Source organism: Pyxicephalus adspersus, chromosome 6 (assembly GCF_032062135.1).
Source record: "Pyxicephalus adspersus chromosome 6, UCB_Pads_2.0, whole genome shotgun sequence".
NCBI classification, from domain to species: Eukaryota; Metazoa; Chordata; class Amphibia; order Anura; family Pyxicephalidae; genus Pyxicephalus; species Pyxicephalus adspersus.
Window position 1 is genome coordinate 32,783,753 of NC_092863.1, and position 14,423 is coordinate 32,798,175.

At 38.2% G+C, this 14,423-nt stretch overlaps 1 long non-coding RNA gene and 1 gene segment (V, D, J or C); both read right to left on the reverse strand.

Moving 5' to 3' along the window:
- The window catches only part of LOC140333452 (immunoglobulin heavy constant mu-like), a gene marked incomplete in the record, with an annotated part of 720,383 nt that overhangs the window by 533,113 nt on the left and 172,847 nt on the right, over positions 1-14,423 (reverse strand).
- On the reverse strand, positions 5,086-5,532 carry LOC140333466 (uncharacterized). Its single transcript, XR_011921362.1, has 2 exons — positions 5,445-5,532; positions 5,086-5,357 (listed from the first exon to the last, which is right to left on the reverse strand). It is a non-coding gene; the product is annotated as an uncharacterized lncRNA (long non-coding RNA).

A 14,423-nucleotide genomic window follows, 5' to 3' on the forward strand; every position in this document is an offset into this window, starting at 1 on the left:
GCAAAAACACAGCAAAAGTAATAAACAGTTGAATATTAATGTTAGTAAAATCTTAAAGGTGGAGATGAATCTTCACCTGGGTTGGTTTCACATTTGTGGGGGTACTCCCTGTAAAAGGGTACCTGCAAGGGCTGATCTCTCTCCTTAGTTCTTATTGCCTTAATAGTGGAACTTTATGGCTATAACAGTAAAGGTTTACCTCTGATTTTATAATTTAATTATGTCTCAGAAGGCAGTATTTCAATGTATGGTGTGACAAGTTATCTTTTCATAGAGGAACAAATCAATTTTATATTGTTTTTATCTAAATCTAAAGGAAACCCTGAAATTCTGATTTATGCCACAAAATAAGCTTAATTCAAAACAAAAAAAGACCCAGAGTCTGTAAACAATAAATGATCAATGTATCATAATAATCATCCTGTATATTAGATTTTTGGCTTGATTCAAAACCAACTACCTACTCTCGACGTAAAGCAAATACATCACCATAAAAACAAAGTAAAGAGCAATCCATTGGAGGAAATTTGTCATAAAAATAGAAACATTCACCAAAGGAAGTATAAGCCATAGGGCAGCTGGGTATTAACCTGAAATAGGACTTTATTTTAGATTGTTCACATCAAGTGGTGGGGGTAGGAGTATGGAAATAATTAAAATAGGGGTCAGACAGAATGATGTGGGTGCGTTTTTTAGGAAAACAATTGGAGAAAGTTGTCCTCCCACCCGCCCTGAAAAATTGGGTTTTATTTCATAGTGGGGCAGAGGCTTGAGTGTAGGTATCATTTGGAGTGTTTATAATTAGGTGGGGGAGTCATTTCACTGTGATATCCCTTCAATTTAAAAATTTAATTTAATTAATAAATTTAAAAAGGTCTTTTGATTTTGGTAAGTGGTAATAATTGTACACTTGGGATATAATGCTGTTATATATATATATATATATATATATAACGTTGTTAATACTTTGTTTTATTATTAATATAGCATTGTGGTGATGTAACTGTCTTTTTCATTAAAATGAATAGTGTGTTGTCTGTTATGTAGGAAAAAAGACGAGGTTGGGTATTGGTGGTTGGGTTAGTGAAAAAAGGAATTGTTTTCAAGGGGTAGAAAAGCTCCTGGCTACCTGAGTCATTCCCCTCTTCAGATTCAAATCCTTCTGCCCCTTTTTTAGGTGGACATACACTCAATGTTTTATGTAACAATTCCAGAATTTTATTTTGCACTAAACCTACACAAAAAGGAAATGTAGTTATGGAACAAAAAGATGTGTCCCTGTTATATTCTCTTTCTAGTTCTGTTCTGGTGACAACAGGTTCATTTTGTAATTCTTAACTTTTTTCTCAATGGGCATTTAGACAAAATGAAAGGGTGAATCTACGTGGGGTCTGCACTTTTATATTTCTGCACTTATATTTTCATTGGAAATGCAGGAGGAATAGTAATTGGGCATGTTTGAGTTTATTTTGACTAGGGAAAATGCATAACAAAGAAAAGTAGAATGTAGAAATATTGTAATTTTGTTTTGAATCAGGCATTCCCTTGTGGGAATCCTCAAGGGCAATGTGTTTCAATGGCCGTAATTGATTCCCACTAGGGAATGTTTTAGAGACTGATAAATTCCCCAAAAGTGCCCAAAAAATGCTATTTGTCTTTAATTTCTGATGCCTTTTTTTCTTATAAGCGATCTAGCCTAGAGGAGCAAAAAGTATAAATCTGGTCGAGAACATTACACACATTGCGAAAACTTACAACAGGTAAAAACTTCAGGTAATTTAGCAATATCTTTTCTTCTTTATGACACAGAAGATACAATCTGTGATTTTATTATTTTTTCTTTAGATGAAGGCCTAAATTTCATTTTAAGCAGTCACAGAGGCCCGTAGCTGCATAAGCGAAGGGGCGGCATGACAGGTGTCCTCGTGCTGCCTGAAAGAGAAAAGGGGGGGGATGGAGTTAGTATTGAATTACAGTAAATAGTGATTGGGATGGAGCGAGGGTTAGGGCAAAAGTTTAAGGGGTGGAGAGAATTAGATAAAAAGAGTGTGTAGGGGAGAGACAGCACAGTTTTTTGGAGAGAAGAAATCTCCCACCCACCCGCCCTGTTAGAAGGAGCGTGGAGGCGGTTGAGGTTTGGTGGAAGGTAAGTGTTCTAGGTGAATTAAGGGTGGGGGGGCACCCAAGGTGGTGGTGTAACCCCCCTCTGGTAAATGGAACGGTGGAGGCCCCTGAGGTGGTGGTGTGCTGCTAAGGGGCCTGGTTGGATTGGTGTTTTGGTTATTATGGAAATGTGGTGGCGTGGCGGACTTTACCTTCCGGACCTGCAATCTAGTCACTCGGAAAATGGTTTTGGTGGAAAAAGGTTTTAGTGAGAGGTATAGGTTAATTAGTAAGTTAATTACCCTAGTCATGTTGTAATGCCCAAAACATTCCAAGCAATTTGTGGATGAAATTGTTGTTTTCTGATTCTAAAAGAAACCCCAAAATACTGACATTCTTTGCTAAATATTCTTAATTTAAAAAGGGATCCAGGGTCCATAAACAAATAATCATAGGGTAGTGTAAATTAGATTTGTGATTTGACTCAAATAGTACTACCTGCATACAAGCACGACTTTGGCAATCCATTTGAAGAATTTGACATAAAAAATTTAAACTTTCTAACTAAAAGCCCAATGAATTATTAGCCCTGAGGCAGATAAGTAGTAACCTGAAATAACACGTTTAGGTTGGTGTTTGCTCCTCTAGCTAAGGAATAGAGTTTTTCTGAAGCATTAAAAAAAAAAACCTAAAAAGCAGAAACAGATGGATATCAGTGCTGTTATTTGGGAAAAATCTGTCTGGAAATAATAAAAGATGAATATTTATGTAACAATTGGACACATTCATAGGCACAATAGAAAAAGGTTAAGATAAAACAAGGAATTTCAATTTTAGGCTGCGATCATGTTAATAACCGTGGTAGGCCACTCAGAGTGCAGCAAAATGTATTCAAAATTTGTATTGGCCTGTATGTGTCCTAACTTCTTAAGTAGTGCAGGCTATGATAATGGTTTCACAGCCTTATTTTACATCCTCAAACCAAGCTCTTTCCTCATTCATTGTCCCACAAAAAGGGATCTTGCTCCTTTTATTTAGCCATTGTGGCATTTATGTTGTCTCAGTTTTTATTTCCAATAGTTTCCATAACATTGAGGTTAGTGTTGATAAGACTTAAGTTGCACTTATCACCACAATTTTATTTTACTTTATATAGAAGCGTAGAATTACATAAATGTATTTAGGTATTAGCTTAAATACATAACTTTATTGATATGATTGAGGATGGTGGGTTTTCTGTGGGATTTGAAGATTGTAATGCCCTCACACACATAAACACACATTAGTTATGGTCAAAGTACAGATAGCATCTGTTGGATGGTTTAAATGAGAAAAAAAAACTGTGGACAAAAAAAACTCAGACCACTTATCCCTAACAATATAGTACCCCACATATGGAATTCTTGAACTTAAATCCCCAAAAAGCAAGAGCACCTTGTTTTATATATTTTTGGACGAAACCACTGAAAATATTTGAAAGTTTACGAGAAAGTAAGATAGCTGCACTATTTATAGTGATAACACATTACACTCGTACACAGCACAAAGAGTTTGAAAATTCCTATAAAATAAGGGGGGAGCATGGAGGGGAGGCACAGACAGAGGGGAGAGTGTGACCCATTGACAGGACACACAGAGGTGCTGTCCAAAGAAGGGTAATGATTGTACATAGGTCTTGTTTGTAAAAGTGTTATTCTTTGTTACATGCATTGTATTTGTATTAATGTTATTTAACGCTTTTCTGCACCTTGACCCTATGCACAATATAATCTTTTTATACACAATTGTTGTGTGTTTACACCTTTGCTGATGACCGCCTTTGTACTTACAGGTGGAGTTTTTATTATTGAATTTATATATTCATATTATACTTGAAAAAAAAGTAAAAATGAGTTTTTTGTTCACAGAATGTCTTTTTATAAAATAAAGGAAAGGCAAAGCTCCACCCTTTCTGCAGCGGTAATGGGAGAGCAGAGCCGTATGGGATATGTACATCACAGGAGGCTTTTATAGCAAGGCATCGTGCAGCCCTTACAACCCTAGGACCCTTGCAGATAATGGCCTGTTTGGTGCTTGATCAAAATGTTCTAAGAAAAATATTTTTTAGTTTTAAATGGATACTCTGGGAGAATTATTTACATTTCACCACACCCTAATACTCACAGATAGCAAAGGGATTTCTTTCCCCGACAGAGAAAATGTGCATGGGTTTTATTGGTGCCAAATATCAACACTGACAACACAATATATGTTAAAAAACAATTTGCTGCAATTTATTATACAATATTATAGAAAACGAATTACAAAACGATAAATGCTTGCAAAATGCAAATAATGACAATTTCAGTAATCACATAATTTGTAATAATACACAATAACTTTTACAATCCTTAACGCGTTTCACCAATAGGCTTTTTCAGAAGAACAGAATGTTATTAGTACTGCATCTATGTATATGTTCTGCTAATGATTGATGATTAGGTTGGTATTATGTCATTCAAGCATTGATGTTAGAAAGCAAGATTATTTGTTTAAAATCCATAACACAGACTTTCTTGTGCAGATAAGAGTGATATTACCTGTTAACACACAGGAAGCAGAGAAAGAGTGAAAAAAGAAGCAGTGAAAACCCCAGTAGAATTACCAAATAAAAACCAAAAAGGTGCTCTATTTTGTTCTAAATCTGAAGACATTACTACTAAGGTGATAATTTATCTTTTTGATTATATAAGCTGTGGTGCACTAAAATAGACTACCTACAACACTATAGGGTGTTGTTACTATGAGAATAAGTATTTAGGTATTAATATACTGTATATAATAATAGATAACATTTTGTATGATATGTTACACATAAAGAGTTTGCATTTATCTTTCTGCTGCCACCTAGTGAAATAATAAAGAAATGACAGACTTGTTTTTGTCATATGAAGACAGATTTTCAATCAGTGTGTCTCTTGCACAGTAATACATGGCAGAGTCTTCTGTTTTCATGTTGTCCATTTTCAGGGTCACCATGTTATTGTTGTTATCTCTGGTGGTTGTGAATCTTCCTTTAACATCATTATGATAGTTTGTGCTCCCACCGCTGCTATAATAACACAACCATTGTAACCTTCCATCAGAGAACTGTCTGACCCAGTGCATAGTATAGCTACTTAAGGTTATTCCAGAACCTTTACAGGTCAGTGTATGGGAGTTTCCTGGCTTTATCACTGCTGGATCAGATTGGAGAAGTTCTGCAGACTGGACACCTGGGGAAAAAAAAACAAAATAGTTATCTGCTGTCTTTAACTCTTTTAATGTCTAGTAATCATTGTCACAGTCATGGGAATCCTCACCTGAGAACCATGCCAGTAATATTATAAGATTCAGTAAATGTGTCATGGTTGTAATAGTTTGTGTCTGTACTTTTCCAGGTGACTTGTAAAACATTCTCACTGCCTTTATACTGTACATGGGATTCAGAATAGGAAATTATGTCATAAAATTTGCATAGCATAACAAATATCTTTATAAGGATGAAATCCTCAGTGTGTAATTCATTTATCTCAGCAAAACAAAACACAGCTAAGGGATAAACTATTTTTTAATAATTTCAATATAAACGATCCAGTAAATTATTGAAGAAAATCTTTTCAGGGAGCGGTAAACTTAGGTTGGTTTTATGTTTGCGTGGTGGAGCACTTGCATTGCATTACATCTGATCACTAATATCAATAAACAGGTAAAAATCTTGTTAGATAACAGATCCCCATTTTTATGGCCATTTTATTTTCTCTAATCACCTAATTTATAGGAGGTTAATCAAATGTCTAAGGCTAATTAGTGCTTTGATTCTCTGTTTACCCTGAAATTGTGATCAGAAGTTCCGTTTTCCAAAATGAATGACCATTTTTTAAAGTGATGTATGGAGACAATTTATTTCGGTTTTTGAAGCAGCAATAATTTAGTTTGAGACCAACAGTATTGATGTCATATGAAGATATATTTTCCACCAATGTGTGTCTCTCTTTTGCACAGTAATAAATGGCAGAGTCTTCTGGTTTCATGTTGTCCATTTTCAGAGTCCCCATGTTAATGTGATTATCTCTAGTGACTGTGAATCTTCCTTTAACATCCTCATTATAGAGTGTGTCTCCACTGCTACCATTATAACACAGCCATTGTAACCTTCCATCAGATATTACTCTAACCCACTGCATAGTATAGACACTCAAGGTGAATCCAGAACCTTTACAGGTCAGTGTATGGGAGTTCCCCGGCTTTATCACCACTGAATCAGATTGGACAAGTTGTTCTGCACACTGGACACCTGGGGAAAAAAACAGTCATCATTTCAGCTATTCACAGGTTTTTTTTTATTGTCCAGGTAACACTGTCATAGGAATCCTCACCTGAGAACCATAGCAGTAATAATATGACATTTAATAAATATGTCATTGTTGTATTTAATTTGTGTCTGTACTTTTCCAGGTGACTTGTAAAACAAGCTGACTGCCTTTATACTGTACATGGGATTCAGAAAAGGAAATTAAGTCATATAATTTGCATAGCATAACAAATATCCTAATATGAAATAATCCTCTATATGTTAGGATGAGATTTACAGTAAACAAATCAATCAAATCTTAATAAAATAATCCCAGGTAGGCAGGGTTCACATCTGAGTGGTGGGGTGAGTTCTATACATTATTACATTTATTGCTGTAATTGGCTTGCCAAATACACCTAATAACCTAATAGGATAACAAATCGCCACTTAAATAGGATAACAAATCGCCAATTAAACACCAGTTTAATAATAGCAAATGTACAAGAAGGTGATTAAGGGATGAAAAAGTTTATTACAAATTTCAGTAAAGAAAGTCTTCTCAAGATGGGGTTAGTCCCCATCTAGGCCAGTTTAATCTTTGGATAGTGAGATAAATGCATTATATTACATCAGTTAACTTTTTTACTAGGCTGCCAAATGTACTTAACCATTACCAAAACCACACTAACACTTTTTTCAAGAAGCGTGGCTGGACCAGGATTATTTAACATTCATTCAATGTTCTTTCAGTCCCAGCAGCAGGGGAAGCTGGAATGTGCCGGTCATTCTGGCAACAGATGCTGAACTGCACATGCATAGCTCAGCCCTTTCTGCAATAAAGCCCTGTCTGAACACACATCTTAAAGTAGAGTTCCACTTTAAAGCCAAGTGCACCATTAAGGGACACTTAGGTGATCATTTATCAAGCAGTGGAGCTCACAATTACTGAAATATTCCCTGGTGGATAGTCAATTACTACCAGTGTAACACATGGACCTGGAAAAATACCCCAATTTTTATTAAAATTTTACAGACAAAAGAAATTCCTTAATTTGGTCATCAAGTTTTCCCTTACTTATTTTAGCCATGTAAACTCATCTAGAAAGTGTTAATTTAACCCATGCAGGCTATTTATTTTCATTTTAAGTGTTTCAGTTTTATGAATGCTGTAGTAATGCACTGCTTGAGTACTCTTGTTCTGTATTTTGGGTGTAATCCTCAGCATCAGTTCTGTAAATTGGAATTCTGCATATAGCAGCCTGAACTAAAATAAATCACTTCAAATCAATCCCTGGGCTCAACAAACAGTAAGTCAACTAGATAGTCAACCATTCAATCCCCAGCGTACTTAACCTAACCATCCACCCATAGACTGAAATCCCGAAGCAATAATGGAGCCAGGCCCACTGGGCACAATCAGGATGGAATTATGTCAGATTTAGCAAGTATTGAGTCATTGGATTTGATCAGAGAACACCTTTTCAAATATGGTATACTGTATGATAGTGGGAAAAGGGAAAAGTTATTAAATTTGGGTATTTATGGAAAAGCCTTTGAGAAAAAAAAAGATGATGGATAAGCCTTTACTTATTAGGTAGTCACTGAGGACCACCCGCAATAATACACAAATTTACACATACTGTATTTACACATATTGGAGCCTTGCTGTCATTTGGCCCTAACCTGATTGTCTTAGCCACCATGCCAATAAAAATTCCTGATAGCGATAGTTTTTTTGTTTATCCATTTGTAGGTTACCTTATTTTACATATTGCCAAATATTGGTATGAAACGTGCTCAAGTGATAAGGGCCATAATAAGCCAAATCTCATCCCATAATATACAGGGAGCTGTATTATTCTGATTTCACAAATGTCCAACTGTACGCTAAATGTAATAGTTTTACCAAATGCAACATCTAATCAAGTTGATAAAATGGACCAGTGTGTAGTCAGTAACTTTAAATGTGCTTTTTTTATATCTAGATGTAAATATTAGATGTTTCTACTGCCATATGTTGGAAAAAATGAGACAGGGTTTCATAGGTTTGTGTTTTATCTCTAAAAGGTTTTCATCGGTGTGGTGTTTTGCACAGTAATAAATGGCAGAATCTTTTTTTTTTCATGTTCTCCATTTTCAGGGTCATCATGTTATTGTTGTTATCTAGGGAGACTGTAAATCTTCCCTTAACATCATCATGATAGTGTATAGTACTTGATGCTTGATTAATAGCACACAGCCATTGTAATTTTCCTGTGCATCCAGTAGCTACTAAAAGTGAATCCAGAATCTTTACAGGTCAGTGTATGGGAGTTCCCCGGCTTTATCACTGCTAGGTCTGACTGGGTGAGTTGTTCTGCAGACTGGACACCTGGAAAATACACAATATAAAGTCATTTCCTAGAAAAAAATGTCTCCATTAGGGGACTTTTCATCTTTAGGACCATCTCACCTGATAAGCTTCTCACTGCTATTAAGAGACCCAGTAAACTCTATTGTATATAACTTGTATTTGTGAATTTTGGTGATGTCGCTACAAATTACCCGATTATATATTAATACACATGAAAGAACAGGAAATAGCATCATTTGTTTTGCATAGCATAGTAAATCTATAAGCAGAACAGTTGAAGCAGAACATTTACTTAAAAAAAACACTAACTTTACTGAGGAAAAGCTTGTGATCCCTCAGAAAACAAGGTCCAGTAGGTTTAATGCCATTCCGGCTTCTCTCCTCTTTCCGACGCAGACAAGACATCAGGTGCGGCCATCTTATTCCAAGTTCTGCTGATGCCACCCGATATCAGTCTGTAAAAGCATGGGATTTAGAAAATCTAATATCATAGGAAAGCCCCTTATGACGCATGTCCGATCTCAGGCCTGCGCCCAAGGACCAGCCCACAGCTTCCTAGGTATATGGTGTATGTATCTCAGAAGGCTGAAAGCTTCCCCTTCAGTCTTTACTGCTGCTTGGGTAGAGCAGTCCTCCCCAAAAAATGTTAAAAAAGCAATAACATTAAAGTTTTAACAACAACAACATTAAAGTTTTCCTAAGATTTTATCATATTGGACCATTTTATTCATTGTTTTGCAGCTGGGGAAGGACTGAGGTCTGATTGGGTACTGGAGAGTATATATATATATATATATATATATATATATATACATATCAGTTCCCTCATATAACATAAATTTGTATTTTGAATTGATGTGTCATATCTGTGCCAGGGTCTTAGCTCCTGAAACAGATGCTGACCCTAGAAATTGCCTGTAGAAAAAGCTCAGCACTATAAATGCTTGTGTGAATCAGCAAACTCAGGTCAGTTTGTTTAGGAACTGATGTTATGATAGTGATGGGACAGAACTGCATCACAACTACCCACACCTAAATCATCATTACATAAACAGATTTCTTATTTATATACATTATCACAAACTCCTAAATCGCCTATGAAAAGATGGAGTCTCTCTGTCTTGAGCTGACAGTTGTCAGGTGACTTTGATTATACTTCCATCCTATTAATTATTGTGTACATGTATATATGAATGCATGTTTTTTATTATAATCATTTTCTTATGTGAACTATTTAACCAACTGATCTGTTTTGTGTGTCCATAATAAATGCAATTGACTAAAAGCAAGCAGCTGAGTACATCCAAATCCAACGTTTACATGTATTGTAAGTATACGATGTCCTATTTTATAACTTAACATTGAGTGGAGATCCAGCTCTCTACACCACTAACAACAGTAAAGTATAAAAATATGGGGGGAGCTTAGCAGAAAGGAGAGAGGGAACTGTGATTTAATAAAAAACATCATACTGTAGGTCTGGAGTATGTATGGAGCTCTTTTGCTACCTCCCAAATCCTTTATGGCAGAAAAACCCTAAAACTTCCCTATCCCCTTTTCTCTTGCAGGGCACCATTATCTACTTTTTTCTTCCCTTCCCTAAGATGATCTTCAGCCATCTTGATTGTCGGGGAGTTAATTCATTCATGGAACCATGCAATTTTCTGACAGATACCCAAAGTGATCAGCCAGCTAGGAGGGATTATTGTAGAAAGGGACAGGTGATAGATTTTTAAAAGTGGAGATATTGGGCCTCATTTTTTTAAAGCTCTAGTGCTATAAAAAGGCTCAGTAAAGTCTTCATTGTGATTAGTGTGTATGGCTGATTTCTATGATCTGTAAACATATTATCTGCCTATATATTCTAGTAGAGATTTCTGTGCAGGAAATGATATCATTTAATTTGCATATCATAATAAATAAATGTGGCTGCTGCTTTCTATACATTCTTTGTCAAATTTAATTTTGAACCAACAAGAGCTCGAGGGTAACAAAAAAACAGCAAAATGAGTAATCAACCGGATTTGGTCTGCATTTTTAACCCAAATATTTAATGAGCAGTATCCTGACCACCAAGTCTTGCCTGGGTTACATGACAACACACCTTTTTCCATGGAAAATTTAGCAGTTTAATGTCTTGACTGAATTTTGCAGAAACAATTGCAGGGGCGACTGATTTTTGACCTCCAAATTTACAAATAACTGCAAAGCCCAAACATGATTTTATCTCCAACATTTTAAGGAAAGTTAGGAGTGGCCCAAGGGAACATGTCCTAAGTGACAAACACTTAAAAAGCACATGTTTTCTTTTACTTTTAATCAAAGTATAGTTTACAAAGCCTTTTTAAATTGCCAGCTGTTGGCTCATTTACGTATTGGTGAAGATTCTGAATGTAACATTGTCACCACACATTGTATGTGCCCTTTAAATATAAAGTAAAGCTTTGCTTGGACTATACCTAATAAAGTATTTATATATTCCTAAAACTTGACACTTTTGACAGAAATCTGCCATTTTTTACACTTTTAAATGAGACACAGTGGCCCTGATTTATCATGCAAAATGGGAAGTTCGCTTGCATGCGTGTATTCACAATCTGGCCTCGGACCCCACTAACCTATTTATCAACAGACTTTCAGCTGCTGAGAATACACTGGCGTATTCTCCCAACATTTATGAACCAAAATGATCTGGCACTTCGAGGCACGCATCTCCGGCAGCTTGACACTGGCAAGCCTGTATTAAAAGTCAATCTTTCCCTAACAAATCATTCTTTCAAATGGCAAATATCTTCCAGTTAGCCCTAAATAAAAATGTATGATATGTTCAAATGTTTCAAACACATATATTAGCTTAGAAATATGCATATGGCGGGTGAGATGTCGCTTTTGCTAGCGGAGTAGATCATCAAACCACGTTCTCCCAGGGGGGAGGGGGTCTTGTTTGGTGTGTTATCCTATTGACCATGGCAGAGTTGAGGAAGACTGCCTTAATCCCCGCCATGACCAATCCTCTTTAACTCCACAACCACACTTTAACACTTAAATAAAACACTGACGCCATCTTGTGGGATAAATTGGCCATAGCAGCCCCCTATTATTAATAATTACCATTAACAACATTTTAACCATATATTATTCATAATAAGCAAATAAAGTGCAAACTGAATGACAAATCAAGTACAGTAATAGGTCCATAAAACCATCCCCTGCTTTTATCCGTTAAAATGGTACCCTGATACCATAACCAGGCCCCCAGTCGCTCACACACTGACTCGGGACAGATTGCGGGTATCCTCCTCACTTTTTCTTGCCCCCACAGTAACCTAGTGTCATGCGGAGCTCCCCCTTACTAAGAACTCTGTCTACTCTGCTGAGCTCCCACCTGTCCTCTAGTTTTTTTCTTCTTCCTTCCTCCTAAAGTCTCATGGACCTACCCCCCAATGCCACCTGCTGCAAGAGTAAAACCTTATTCTTGTGAGCAACCCCACACCCTCAAGGCTCTCTGCAGCCCCTCCTGCAAAACCAAACACCACAAGTCAGTCCCCACGGCATTCAGATGCACCCCATCACTGCGCAAAAACAAACAGAATCTTTTTCAAGCTCACCATGCCTGACTACTAAACCACCTATCCGTGCCAGGAACCTCCCTATTTCCCCTAATCCTCACCTTGTTCAGCCTGTCAACTGATCGCGCTTCCCGCCAAGATAACCTAGCCACAATCTTGGACCAGACCAGCACAGTACCTGGAAAGGAGGAACGCAAGCGCAGGAAATCAAACTTAAGATCCTTAATCAACTCACATATAGGCCTCTTCCCCAGGTCATTACCCCCAGCATGAACCAGCACGACATTCGGAGGCCTGTCCAGCCTGACAAATCTGTGCACCTACGGCACGACCCTGCTCCACTGCAACCCAGGGATCCCAATCCACGGCACCAGAGCCTCACTGCGCTGCAGGCCCAATGGCCGATCCTCTTCATAACTTCAGGTCCCAGACCCCACCGTGCTGCTTCTGTAGCGCCCCAATCCGGAACGAATGCGATGAGTACTCACCCACATTCCTGCCCACAGCTGCTACACATTTTCGAAACACCGCTCAAAACTGGAAGCGGGACACAATGGCACCATCCCTGTGAATAAAAAACGGACCCCCTGTAGAAGGCCAGATCTGCAAGTACTTACCCACTGCCTTTACAGGACATATGGCAGAGCCAGGAATGGCGCCCAACTCCAAAATCACACCCTCACCCCTCTAATCCATCTTAGATCTGTGAATCCACACCCACATCTGGCGCCCCCCTAAACGTATGTCCCCCCACATGAAACCTCCTGGCCTGACTTTGCTAGGGCTAACCACTTCTGCCAAGCGGAGTGCTGCAAAGAGAGTCACTACAAACTTGGCCGAAACAAAACCACCTCAAACGCATCAGAACACACCTGTCCCAACTGCCCCACTAACTCACCCAACATGGACACCGAAACCGGGCGCCGAAAATCGCGCCACCCAGCCCCCTTTCTGTATCCCTTCAATGCCTGCCGAACAATAAAACTCTTAGTGCCATCCACCCAGCCCAGTAATTTAAAACAGAAAGGCCAAAGCCGACAATTTCTTGGCCATGGTCCCACCCGACACACCCCTCTGAAAATTGAGCACTACAAACAGTAAAACCAACGCCTCACTGTCCCCCATATCACCCCTAACCCCCTCACTCTGTAAAAAAAACCAACCATTCCCACCAAGTGACCACATACGCTTTCCACGTTCCAGGACAGACCGACCTCCGGATTAAATTGGTAACAACCCTCAAACCACTTGCCCGGAGTTCCACACTCATCTGCTTTTTGCGCCAATTCCCATAAACGCCACCACTGGAACCGAGAAAGAGAATCCGCAATTACATTCTCGCACTCCGGCACATGAATAGCCCGCACAGAAACGTTCAACCGCAAACACATTAACACCAAAAAACGCAGTAAGCAAATCACAAGGGGAGAAGAGGCCGAGGTATTGTTAATGACCTCCACCACCCCCATGTTATCACAATGAAAACAACTCACCCCACAATGCCATTGCCACAATGATCGGGAACAATTCCAATAGAACTAAATTGGTACACAGCCCCTTTTACCGCCACTCCTCTGGCCAAGGCTCCGCGCTCCACTGCCCTCCAAAGTAAGCTACATAACCAAAAGCGCCAGCTGCATCTGTCACCAAATCCAATGATTCGTTATCCACCACTTCCCCCATCCGCAATGAGCGACCGGTATACTGCCAAACACCCAAATCTTCCTGCAAGGTCCTGGTCAACCGCACATGATGCCCAGAGGCCCGCACACCAGTCGTAGCAGCCGCCAGCCGGCGACAGAAAATCCTACCCATGGGCATGATGCGGCAAGCAAAATTCAGTTTTCCTAAAAGAGACTGCAAGATAAAATAGTAAAAATAAAAATACATACGTATTTACATACCTTTAAATCTATTTTTACATACACACACACAAGTGGAAATCACTATATGTTCCTTGCCAAAGATGTTATTATACATGTATCAACAATAATTTGTTTGAATATTCAATTTCTCTAAATCCAAACTATAATGAAATTTGAATCAGATCCAAAATGCTTTGGAATATTTTTTTTACATTCAT